Source organism: Ochlerotatus camptorhynchus, unplaced genomic scaffold (assembly GCF_037179485.1).
Source record: "Ochlerotatus camptorhynchus isolate MF236.1 unplaced genomic scaffold, CSIRO-AGI_Acam_v1.1 ptg000324l, whole genome shotgun sequence".
Taxonomy (NCBI): domain Eukaryota; kingdom Metazoa; phylum Arthropoda; class Insecta; order Diptera; family Culicidae; genus Ochlerotatus; species Ochlerotatus camptorhynchus.
Window position 1 is genome coordinate 1,277,567 of NW_027040812.1, and position 13,691 is coordinate 1,291,257.

At 37.8% G+C, this 13,691-nt stretch overlaps 1 protein-coding gene across 1 annotated transcript in view; it reads left to right on the plus strand.

The window, feature by feature from the left end:
* The first annotated feature begins 618 nt into the window (after positions 1 to 618).
* LOC135707999 (protein Fe65 homolog) overlaps positions 619 to 13,691 on the plus strand; it is a 358,036-nt gene continuing 344,963 nt past the window's right edge. Inside the window, exon 1 of the mRNA XM_065229931.1 lies at positions 619 to 795. The gene's annotated coding sequence lies outside the window, so the exon portion shown is untranslated. The remainder of the gene's footprint in view (positions 796 to 13,691) is intronic.

Consider the following 13,691-nt stretch of genomic DNA (forward strand, 5'->3'; position numbering starts at 1 on the left):
GTCTAATGGCTGTGTCTTGCAACAATGAGTGGCATACTTTACATAAATACATACATATATACATACATACATACATAGACACATAAGAGTAAGCCTCGAGCTTCATAGACATTGACACTGTACTGAATACTGAATACTGAATACACTCAATTGATCATCAGTTGCGTAGTAAATTAGAGGATTTTTTCCTAGGGCGGTCTTAAAACAGTTTTGACTAAAAAAATTTAGTCAACCGAGGATGCTGCGATCAAAACGAATAATCATAAAAATGTACTATGTGATGAAAAAGAATCGCTCTTGACGGTGGAACGCAACGTTCAATTCAATTCGAGCTAGAAAATTTCGAAGTCGAACTTTGCCATCTTAAAAGAGTCCAGTTGCAGACATAACGCCAAAGGATATTCGATGGTGGCAGGATTCATACGGTTTGTGAGTTTTTGTTTACGTTACGATGTAGCACGCGCCACGACAGAAACGTTGAAACGGACATGCGCCCCATCGTTTCTTCTTTTGACGTATGCTGCATATTCAATGTTATGCATGGTGTCATTTTTTTTTGTCTTGTGATCAACTTGTTTTTCCTCATCTGTCATAGTTGGTGATATATTCCTGTGCGAGCCAGGGTTCGGTGCGTATTATCGTAATTGCAGTGGACTTTTTCCCAAAAAATATAGTTCGTTTAGTGAAACATTTTTTTGAGGACAATTGGTTCATTTTATTAATTTAATTGTGTGCTTTGTGTTCCTAATTCTTATCTGAAGCGAACATTCAAACCGTCAAGTGCTGAGGAGACGGGTAAGTGAACGGTTGAATTTTCTAATCCGTTTTTCTCCTTGTTCGGCTTGAAAAATTAGATCAAAACAGTTTCGCTTTAGCTTGGTTTCTGCTAGAGGTTCATTAATAATTCATTTGGTATTGATTTTGTAATAATACCATAGTTTCGTATCGATAATCGTAAATTTCTCCAGTCGACATTTGGAGCACACTCATTTACGATGGGGCTCCGTTTAGCTGAGGAGCAAGCAACCTTTACATGCTTCAGTACCAACCCTCTTTTGCGCTCGTCCTTGCCGAACTGCGATAGTATTAGAACTCTCCTTGTGTATATGGGTATATGGGGAATCGATAAAATGTGGTCAATGCTGCAGCAGACACAATTTCAGCGATTAGGTTTGCATGTGAATCCATTCGAAGGGCTGCGCTCATTGTTTTTTTTTTAATCCGAAGAAACGACTCACCCGATCAGCATGGAACCCTAAGGCAACTGGTTGAATCATTGCCTATGTTGTATTATTCGTGTATATGACCACATCACTATCATAGTGCTACCGCTTCGCCTAGCTTACTTCAAACAAGATTTTCAAAGAGGTCTTGACTGTGACATTGAAAAATTATTCTTCCCGAATATGGGTGTACAGGTGAAAAGAGCAATGGGTGACATTTGAAGTCAGTCATATTAAATTCAATGAATAATGAAACTTGCTGCGTAGTCGGGTAAACAGCTCGGCAGCAAAATCAATCAGCCTGACCATCGGTCATGCAAATGAGTTATATGGATGTGGACACTGGAACTTGCGGAAGGTGAAAAGCTTCGTGACTAATCATCTGCTTATGATGCGTGAAGTGGAATCATTGGACGACGATACGAATCTGGAACTCCTTCGGCGGTTGATTTTTGCTACAGCAACTTTGTTAGTGTTTTGAGATAGAGAAAATCGATGACCAGAGTAGAGTGAGACGGTTTTATTGATGATTGATGATAATGATGATGAGTATATTTTTCAACGGTCTCTATTCTGCACGCGTTGCTCAGGGAGGTGAATTTTCATCACGAATACGTGACCGGAGATTTTTCGCCTAAAAATCCCACCTTTCAGGCTTTCAAAAATTAATCATTTGAAATCCGAAGTACCAGGGTGTTATGTAAAGATAAAGTCGAGATTTTATATAAAAAAATGGAAATCACGTTGAAACAAAATACTTGAGCTAAAATCAAACACGTGATCAACAAAACAACACAATTTGAACAATTTGCAATTTTTTTTCTAAATTACTACCGCAAACGTTAGCATATCGAGTCATACTTACTAGGGCATAATACATTTGTCAACTAATTACTTACATTACAATGCTAGGTACTATTGAGGCTATTTCCACTTGTTATTAGAAAACCTCTAGTTCTACATGCATTCCACAGCCAAGTCGCTGGTATCACATATTGTTCAGCATTTAATGTATACAATTCCTGTAAATATAATAAGAGTAATTACAGATAAGTTATATAATTTATTTGACACTTTCATAAACCATAAGTCGCCACCTTTGATTCTTAAATAGCGTCAATAATCGATTTCCGGCCTCTAGACGTCGTCCCCGTTCCGAAAATACATATATTGTAAGGTATTTGATAGTTTTTCATAAACTGGAAGTCACCATCTTGATTCGAAAATTGTGTCTATAATCGATTTCCATCCTATACACAGCGTGCCCGTTTCGAAAATACCCATATTGTAAGGTATTTGAAAGTTTTTCACGTACCGGAAGTCGCCATATTGGATTCCAAAATAATTTCAATCATCGATTTCACACTACTGTTCAAAACAGATGGATTTAAAGTGTTTTGCACTTCAATACGATGTGAATTGCTTGGTCAGAAAGGTAAACATCGAAAGCAAGAGTTGTGACTTTATCCTATCAACCCGCCTCATATATGATGACAACCGTGGCACAGTGAGATCGAACGAAGACTCCGGCAGCAGCTCACCCCAACAGTCCATGATCGAATCCCAAATCAGATCCATTAAAAAGATATGTGACAGATCTGGCCTCTGATAGTTTTGTTTATATATTTGTCGATTCATTTTTAGAGTCGGTAAAGTAGAAGTCGATAAAGTAGAATATTGTAGAATATTGAACTATGATGTGCAAAGCTATTGATATCACCATATGAGGCACATAGAATCCAAGTGTGTCACAATTCAAATCCATAGTGTTCGGGCATGGTTCATAGCACAAAATTCACACATGAAATGGATGTGTTTCACAATATGCGCAAAATCATGTGTTGATGACGTGTGGAATTTTTTGAGTGTAAGCCAGAAAAAAGATCGCAGTAGGCCGCGCTTGAAAGCTGACGTGTTTTTCTTTTGCTGCGTATTTTTCGTAAGCGAATTAAACACTTTGTGGCTTTAAGATTGTCAATTTGTGTGCTGAAATGTAGTTTCAAGTTTTCATAAAGTTATCGTATAGTGATATATCGTGTTTTGCCTGTGTTTGCCTTGAATGGCTCGGTTGACCTTGAATATAACCTCCAAAATATACGACGCAGCTTCAGTTCCATTGTTCGGTGTCGATTTTCATTGCCTCCCTGGAGCCCGATCGCTCCGGTTGATGAACTAGCCCGGGAACGTGTTGATAATGTGTCCGTCGCGAGTTTTGGTGATGACCATAAATGCGACATTATAGAGAGAGTCCTTCCATAATAACACTGCCGGCCAGTGGGGGTTAGAGGAAATACACACACACATTCCGGCGAAAAAGCTAAGCCAACCCGACACCAACCTGACTTCTACCAAATCCCAACCCAGCCTGAAATTTACCCAAAATTAACCCGACATATACCCAAAATTTACTCGACATCAACCCAACATTGACCATAAATGTTGACTTACATTGATCCGACATTGGGTCGATTTGTCTGTTCGGGACTATTTTGTTGGGTTTCTTCCATACTCCACTGTCGTATATCAAATGATAGCGAGTGACTCAATTGACAGTGACAATGAGGTTCGAATGAGAAAGGGGCTCTTCAAATGATGGGAATGTAAGAATTCGTTTTCACAGAATTGATTGAATGGTTGTATTGATTCATCTTCAATCGAATGATATGATTGTTCACAACACGTAAAATTGTAGCTGAGAGTTTACTCGACGCAAAAATGATTCCGTTGCACATCGTCTACTTACAAAGATAAAGTATAGTTTGCTATTTCTCTTTACTCGACACCGATGCTAGACACGAATTTACTGCTGTCAGTTGGGATGGATGTTTCGGGTCGCGCTCGGATGTAAAGCTAAAATCCACAGTTTGGTGAGAATTGTAGCTGGTAAGTTTTATTAGCTTGATGTTCGAAGCCAATGTGATACAGAGAGAGAGGTGAAGCAGATCGTGAATTATTGTTGTATTAGTAAACCAAAAAAAAAATCAACGTAAACGCAAGTAGTGACGTCACTAATTGCTTGTATCGTACAGGGGTTTTACTCACACAACTTAACCGATTGCTTCACCTCGGTAATCCAGCTCATTGATTCGAAGCTACGGTATCACAGCTTGTAATCGCATTGAATAATATCATCGAGGGCTATTTTTAACCTTTTCTTTGGCATTATTACGTCTCCACTGGATGTCCGCATCGTGCTCTCTGGCCGTGCGGATCTATTTGCTTTTTACTGAAGGAAGTGTTACTACTACCTAAAGCTACAACAAATTTAAACAGCACTTTTCAGTGCTCAACCTGTAAAATTTCTACCTTGTTCAACTTTATTCCTCTTCGATCCTTGCTTGGACCCTACCCGAGGTAATCCTTCTTGGATATCGATTTGGAAAATTCCTCTTCGATTCTTCAGATTCTTATAGTAATCTGCTTGGAAGTCGATTTGGATAAAAATTTACTGCCGCCATGGCGTTTAAGAAAGGGGCAAACTCTTGACCCCCCTTCTGAAGAAATTAATTTGAGTAATCAATTTGATTTGCTCACGGATGATGAGAATGATCCATCATCCAAGAAAAATTCTAGTAAACTTTCCCGGCTTAATGCCAAGAAGGAAAAGATTCCCCCTATTGTGATAACCACTTCCGATTTCCATGCTCTTCGCATGGAACTTTTGAACTTCGTGAAAGTTAAGTTTTCACTACAAATCGGGGTGAATGCCGTGTATTGGCTGAAACCTTGGACGGATTTAAATGTCTTCTCAAGTATCTTACTGAGAAGAAGCACAAATTTTTTACTTACGACACCAAAACTGAACGTGTGTTCAAGGTTGTCATGAAAGGACTGCCCAGTGGTGAATCCCTGGATCAGATCAAAGATGAACTGGCAAAATTACTTGGAGTTGTGCCACTCCAAGTAATCAAAATGAAAATGAAATCCCGTTCTGGCGATTCGCGCAACGGGATTTCTAATGATTTTTATTTAGTTCACTTCAAGTCTAGTGAACTAAACAACCTTAAGGCCTTAGAAAAAGCTAGCCTTATGCTCCATGTCCGAGTGAAGTGGGAACACTTCAGGAAGACTGGAGGAAATTTCCAAAACCTCACTCAGTGCCGTAAGTGCCAGGGATGGGGTCACGGAACTAAAAATTGCTACATACCAGCTAAATGCATGAATTGTCAATCGCAAAGGACGACTGTCCTGTGAAGGAAGATCCTAAGAAATTTAAATGTTCAAATTGTGATGAAAACCACAAATCCAATTTTTGGGAATGTAAGACTCGCAAAGCGATCCTACAATCTCGTTCTAACCGACAGGTAAGAAACGCTCCACGTTTCCGACCAGGTATAAATTCCTCTGCTGTTAACAACGGTCAGCGAGGAACAAATTCTACATTCGTACCCGTAGGTACAAATATCACCCCTGCTTCAAATTTTTCATCTGTACCTACTCCCCTCGCTGCTAACAATGTTCAGCGAGTTAATGGAGCTACCTATGCTGCTATTGCAGCGGGTAGAAATCAAAATACTAACCAAAGTAATTCTAACGGAAATTTTGACAATTTTGACTTAGGAAGCATTACTGCCCCTAAAATGGAATTTTTACAGAAATCATTAATTGACATGATTTCTGATATGCTTAAATCTAACTCCATGTTTGATGCTATTCAAACTGGAGTAAAATTTGCAAATAATATTGTCATGACTTTAAAATTAAGTAATGGATTTTAAAGCATTAAATATTGTAAATTGGAATGCTCGATCTCTTAAAGATAATGAAGACGAGCTATTTAACTTTTTGAGAGTTCAAAACGTGCATATTGCCGTTATAACTGAAACGTTCCTTAAAACTGACCATAAGGTTAAGAAGGACGCAAATTACTTGATTTATAGAAATGATCGTCTTGATGGACCCGGTGGTGGCGTTGCCATCATTATTCATAGACGAATCAAGCATAAAATTCTTTCTTCATTTGAAACCAAAGTTTTTGAAACTTTGGGAGTTTCTGTTGAAACAAAATTTGGACAACTTACGTTTATAGCTGCCTATTTGCCATTCCAATGCGTAGGCCAGAAAAAGAATTTTCTCAAGGGTGACCTCCAGAAACTTACCCGTCATAGGTCTAAATTCTTCATTATTGGTGATTTTAATGCAAAACACCGCTCATGGAATAATGCTCAAAGCAATTCCAATGGTAATATTCTGTTTGATGATTGTTCTGCAGGTTATTACACTATTCAATATCCAAACAGCCCAACATGCTTTTCTTCTGCAAGAAATCCCTCCACTATTGATTTGGTCTTAACTGATTCATGTCAACTTTGTAGCCAACTGGTTACCCATGCTGACTTCGGTTCTGATCACCTTCCAGTAACTTTTGAAATATCCCAAGAAATAATTTGTAATCCCAACAGCTCTACTTTCAATTACCATAGAGCTGATTGGGAGCAGTATCGAACATTTATGGAATATAACTTCGATCCAAACATTCCTTTGCAAACCAAAGATGAAATTAATTATGCTCTTGAATCTCTGACTACTTCTATAGTTGCAGCAAGAGCAGCCTCAGTACCAAAATGCGAGGTTAAATTCGATTCAATTATAATAGACGACGATCTTCAGCTCTTGATCCGTCTTAAAAATGTCCGTAGGAAACAATATCAAAGAACACGCGATCCTGCCATGAAGGTTATCTGGCGGGATTTGCAAAAACAAATTAAAAAAGCGATTCTCTGCCCTGAGGAACAAAACTTTTGAAAATAATATTTCTAAATTAGACCCGAGTTCCAAACCCTTTTGGAAACTCACAAAAATTTTGAAAAAACCTCAAAAGCCTATTCCAGCGCTTAAAGAAGGTGGTAAAATTTTGATCACAAATTTGGAAAAAGCTCAGAAACTTGCTAAGCAATTCGAGAGTTCCCATAATTTCAGTTTGGGTCTTACTAGTCCTATTGAGAATCAGGTTTCTCGAGATTTTCTGAATGTTGGACGAAGTAAGGTCTATAACTAAAAAGTTTCAAAATATGAAAGCTCCAGGTGATGATGGAATTTTCTATATCCTCATCAAAAAACTCCCAGAGAGTACCTTGTCTTTCTTGGTAAAATTATTTAACAGATGTTTCCATTTGGCATACTTTCCTGATAAATGGAAAAATGCAAAAGTTGTTCCAATTTTGAAACCGGATAAAAATCCAGCTGAAGCTTCTAGCTACCGCCCAATAAGTTTGCTTTCTTCAATAAGTAAACTTTTTGAAAAGATAATTTTGAATAGAATGATGCTTCACATCAATACGAACTCAATTTTTGCAGATGAGCAGTTTGGATTTCGCCATGGGCATTCAACTACTCATCAACTCTTAAGAGTTACCAATTTAATTCGTTCAAACAAATCGGAAGGCCACTCAACTGGAGTTGCTCTTCTAGACATAGAAAAAGCATTCGACAGTGTTTGGCATGAAGGTTTGATTGCTAAATTGAAAAAGTTTAATTTCCCACTTTATATTATGAAATTAGTTCAAAATTATTTAACTGACAGAACACTGCAGGTAAATTATCAAAATTCCAAATCTAATCGACTACCTGTTAGAGCAGGAGTTCCTCAGGGTAGCATTCTTGGGCCTATATTGTATAACATTTTCACTTCGGACCTCCCTGATTTGCCTCAGGGTTGCCACAAATCTTTGTTCGCTGATGACACAGGCTTTTCCGCTAAAGGAAGAAGTCTTCGTGTTATTTGCAGCAGACTGCAGAAAAGTTTAGATATTTTCTCTTCTTATTTACAAAAATGGAAGATTTCTCCCAACGCTTCCAAAACTCAACTTATAATATTTCCACACAAGCCTAGAGCTTCGTTTTTGAAACCTAGTAGTAGTCACATAGTCACTATGAACGGAGTTCCAATTTCCTGGTCAAACCAAGTGAAATATCTTGAATTAATACTTGACCAAAAATTAACTTTTAAAGATCACATTGAGGGCATTCAAGCTAAATGTAAAAAATATATTAAATGTTTGTATCCTCTTATAAACAGGAAATCCAAACTTTGCCTGACGAACAAACTTCTAATATTTAAACAAGTTTTTAGACCGGCCATGCTTTACGCTGTGCCAATATGGTCTTGTTGTTGCCTTACCAGGAAAAAAGCACTTCAAAGGATTCAGAACAAAGTTCTGAAAATGATTTTGAAGTTGCCTCCCTGGTACAGTACTACCGAGGTACATAGAATTTCGAATGTTGAGACTTTAGAACAAATGTCCAACAAAATAATGAATAATTTTAGGCAAAAATCGTTCGTTTAATTCCCTTTATACTTAGATAAGATTTAGTTTTAGTTTTTAGTTTTAAGATATCAATTGTTATACTGACATGCAGGTTAAAAAAAAAACCTGATTAAAATACTTAATTGCCAAGACATGAACAATGTAAAAACACTTAGATATATATCAAAATAATTAAGGCTGGTACGTTACTGCAGTAACTGGAGCACCTAGGTTAAAAATGAAATGTAATTTATTTTGAATTTGGAACAAATAAAGAGTTAAAAAAAAAAAAAAAAACTGTCTCCACTGGGACTTTACGCCGGCCCTCCACTTAGTGTTCTTTAAGCACTTCCACAGTTGTTAATTGAGGGGGTTAGAGAGAAAGGGGTGTAAGTGACTTTGATCGATTCTCTTCATCGACTTTCCCGTTTGAGCCACAGCTTTATAAACAGATTTTGCGTTATTTCTGCCACATAGTTTGATAAAGGGGAGGTTCTCATCTAGCATCCAGAATGGCACACGAATCAAGGAATGTGTCACTTACACCCCTTTCTCTCTAACCCCCTCAATTAACAACTGTGGAATTGAGAGCTTTCTAGGTATGTACCATTTTTGCATTAGTATCATTCTGTTGCAAGCACAATCATAGTCTATGCCTAGAGAAGTCAATAAATTGTTCAATTAGAATCCTAGACGAACCGAAAATCGAACCCACTCAGCCGCCATTCAGTCATGATCTTGCTTTATCACTGCACCTTTATCGACTGAGCTGAGGGAGATCTAGCACTTTATTACCATTAGCTGACTGCATCTTGATTTGCATTCGATCGAAAAGCGTTTTCCAAACCCAACAAGTTGGCGGATATTTCTAATTTAACCCTTAAATGCATAGTGTTGCCATTTGGCAACATACCTATGTTTGTCTTTACGCATGGTGAAACAACATTTTTTCGGGCCGTTTTTTGCATTACAACGAAAGTTTACACATTAGCCGACAAATACGGTAGGATGAATTTATATCTCTTGTTCCGTAACAGTAAGTGCAATATATACCTATCACAAGAAAAAAAATCACAGCAAAAAAAAATGTGCATTTATGGGTTAACTGCCATTGCGCTTATATTAACGTACATTTATTTGAAAATATACGCCAAATCTAGTATTAACTATGGTTAGGCGGCTATATTTGGTAGACTTTTATATATATAGTTTTTAAAACGTGTAACCGTGCAATCAACAGATTTACTCTCCAATCAACATAGCTCATCACACATTTCGCTTCATCTAGGTCGTATTACGATTTCATTTCACGCACGCAAATATTGACATACTTTTAATTGTTGAACATGTTCGACCGGTCCATCTGTTTGAACCGTATACAGGTTGCACGGCCAGGTAACACAGTGCTCAGAATAGGGCAAAAACAGTACGGGATGGAAGGTTATGAAAACATTGTTCGAACACGTAGAAACATAGTCATCAACAGTTGTGAGCTCTGAACGGAGCTGAAACGTGCCCTGGAGCTCCGGGGATTTTTTTCTCTCTATATTGTAGGTACGGTGAAAAATATAAATGTTTATTTTTAATGAAAATTTATGTCTGCAGCCCCCGTGGAAAACTGATGAGGCGGTCTGCCGAAGTTGGTGGCTTGCGATGTGCATTCTGGACTCTCCAGGGCTCAATATGTCATCGGTAAGGGATGTCTGCATTCAGATCGGATTTTTTTTAAAGATTTAAATAAGTGTCCTATTTGTTGTAGTTTGCATGACATACTTCCAATATAAAAACTCATCAAATTGGCTGACTATGAAGAGCGTGCAGTAAAACATCCTTGTAATCTACAGGATCATCCCTATTGCTTCCGAGCAGCAAACTGGCGTCGGACGACCCGAGCGTTTGTATCATTTCATTTAATTTTATGCCATTCTTATTTATTTATGCACTTTTTCTGCTTCATGGTTTCAACGCTCTGTGCCGATTAGATGTCTAATGGTAAAGCATTGTCTCCATCAGGATGACACGGATGGCACAGGGCAGAATGCCTCGCGATCGAGCGCGTGTCATTCAGTTTTTTTTTTCAATCGGTCAAGAGCGCAGACGATGGAAAATCTGCCAGTTAAGGTACATCGGGGCAAGTTGAAATGCGGGATAAGTTGAAACGGAACAAATTTACTTTTCTTCTGAAAAAAGTATTTTATCCTGCGTTTTGCAATAGGGTAGAATTCCAGATAAAAGATGAGTTTTTCAGAAAGATTTAAAGCATTTCATCTTGCCTCATAGCGGCGCCGGTGGTGTAGTGGTAAGCGTGATAAACTTTCGACCCAGCAGGCCTGGGTTCAATCCCAGTCGGTGCCGCCGGGATGTTCTGAGGCATAACATCTCTGATCACGCCTTCCTTTGAAAGGGAAGTAAAACCGTTGGTCCCCGGCTAATGAGTTGATGGGTCGATAGGTAGGGTCCAGGTGTGGGAGCTGCCTCCCTGGCGTCGGTAGCATTGTTGCTCAGCACGGAAAAAAAAGATCGACGAAAAACAAATCAAGAAGAAAAAAAAACAATAAAATGTATTCTATTGTGCGCTTATTTCTTTAATATTTTATGCATATTTTTCTGTGCACTACCCACCGCAATTTTAATCTTTTTTTTGTCTTTATTATTGAGATTTTTAGCCGAAGGCTAGTTAATCTCTGGCAATTTTCATCGCAAAACTGCTGCAATATATGTTTTAACTTACTACCATTTTGTTATGTCATAAGGCTGATGCAAATATTACTTTTATTTTATGTCCGGCATCACTCAATTAAACTCATTTGAGGGGGTTAGAAGGAACGGAGTGTAAGTGACTTTGATCGGTTCTCTTCATCGACTTTTTATTTTGATAGCCACAGCTTTACAAACAGATTTTGCGCTATTTCTGCCACATAATTTGATAAAGGATGTTCTCGTCTAGCATCCAGAATGGCACACGAATCAAGGAATGTGTTTGCAGCTGCATTATTAACGAAAGAGAAAGTCAATGAAGAGAATCGATCAAAGTCACTTACACCCCTTTCCTTCTAACCCCCTCATTTAATAATGTATTTATAAATTAATAATGAAATTATTCTTTGTATTGTTTTGAGAAAAAGCGCAGAGCGAGTTACGACTCTCAATAGGTCTGAATTTAATTTTTCGCCTTCAATATGTTGTAAGGGGGTGACATAAAATAAAAATAAAATTTGCATCAGCCTAATCACATATAAAATTGTAAGTTTTTGTGTTATTATCCATGATTCAATATTTTTTCATATAGAAGGCGCTTTCAAGAAACTTTTCATGCACACTTAATCTAGCTCGGTAAAATCTCCAACAGCCGATTACCTCGGCATTTACTTTTGCTGATATCTCTGCAAAATATCTGTTTGTTAGCTGATATCTCTGATAAATTGCAGGCTTACTTGGCTGTTGGAATCTCGGCGAAAATTTTCAAGTGCGTGCAACAACATCGAGTTTATGTTATTTTATTATTTTACAAAGAGCCTCAAAGTTTAACTTTGGAAAAACCGTTTCAACTTGCCCCGGTGTTCCTTATCTATTCCATTATGCATCTTATTTGCTGGAAGGGTAGTATTGAAGCACTCATAAACATGAATCATTGTTTGAACGTCACTTTCATGCGATTTATGTCTATCGGGTCCGGGTTTAACACCCCAATTAGGACACTTATAAAGACATAAGTAGATTTTCGCCGGAAGAAATTGGCAACATAGACACGAACAGACCCGAAAGAAACGAATCGAGGATTGTTCTTTTGCATGAGCGTTGCCAGATATACCGATTTATCGGTATTTGTACCAATTTTTGAACATAATACCGATATACAAATAAGGTTCCTCAGAATACCGATTTTTGAGATTTTAAACCGATTTATACCGATTTTTTTAATAATCAAAATGATTATTACCTGCCCGTACTCACTTGTCAGACAAAACTATTGTGACAGACTTTTATCTTTTGGAATATGTTAAAGTTTGTGGGCCTTGCTTTAAAAATGTCTTATGCTTGATACTCTTTCGACTAGTGTTTCCATTTGCTCTCTGTTTTTGGCTACCTAGGAATCAAGAATCAGCTGTTGGCTTATTCCGGTCAGTCCTAGGAATCGGAAAATATTTTTATCTCTAATGTTACCGAAAAGGTCCATCAGAATGATAATTTGTTAACTTTATGACGTTTATTTGATTACCCTAGCAGCACACTTGTCACCTGAACAGTTGTGGTTACTTATATGTAACTTACTCCAGTTACAATCAAGTTGCAGCAACTTAATGTGATGGTAGTGTGCTGCTTTGGTATCTTCTAACTGTTACCTGTTACTTTCTTCCACCTTATTTCGACTTCCCTCAGCGGAAGCTTCTTATGGCTTTGCTTGCAAGGTACTTTCATCTTCTCCAGCCAGTTTTTTGCAGCTTCCTTCGGAATATTGTGCTAACTTACCCTAGAAGATTCCACCGATTTCCACTGTCTTTCGACTGTCCCAAACTAACTCAAGAAGTATCTTCCAAACTACCTCAGGAAGTTTCTTCCATCTTCTCCAGGAAGCTCCTTTAAACTTCTACTGAAAGTATCTATCGAACTATCTCCATGATATTGTTCCGGAGGATTTTTTCGACTTACATTGGAAGGCTTTCCCGAGCTTCCCTAGGAAACCGCTACTCCTGGAATTTTCTTCAGATTTCCGAAACCGTTGGATGTGTCATTCGATTTTCTCCGAAAGTTGCTTTAAATTTGCCCCGAAAGTTTTTCCATATTTTGCTTGCAAGTTCCCCTGATGTTTTTCCGACTTTTCCTAGAACTTTCTTCAAACTTTCTGCAGAAGAGGTTTTTTCTCCTTTCTCTGGAAGTTTCTTCGATTTTTTTTAAAAAGCTAATTGAAACATTCCCTAGAAAATCTTCCGAATTTTTGCCTCTCCTGAAAATTCGAAAGAAATTTCCTGGGAATAGGGTTACGGTATGTAATGTGGGTCTAGTCCTTTCATTCGGCCTATCACGCAAATAAATAATTAATTAAGGAATATTACACAAAAAATAAGGAAAATATTGATCACTGATGGTTGATAAATGTGTACCACACACAAATCAATTTATATCACAACATTTCAATACATTTTCAGCTCTCGTAAGTAATAAAACTGGTTGAGAATATCACAATGTTCGGAGTTTTTAGCCGCCATGACTTATAAGGTTA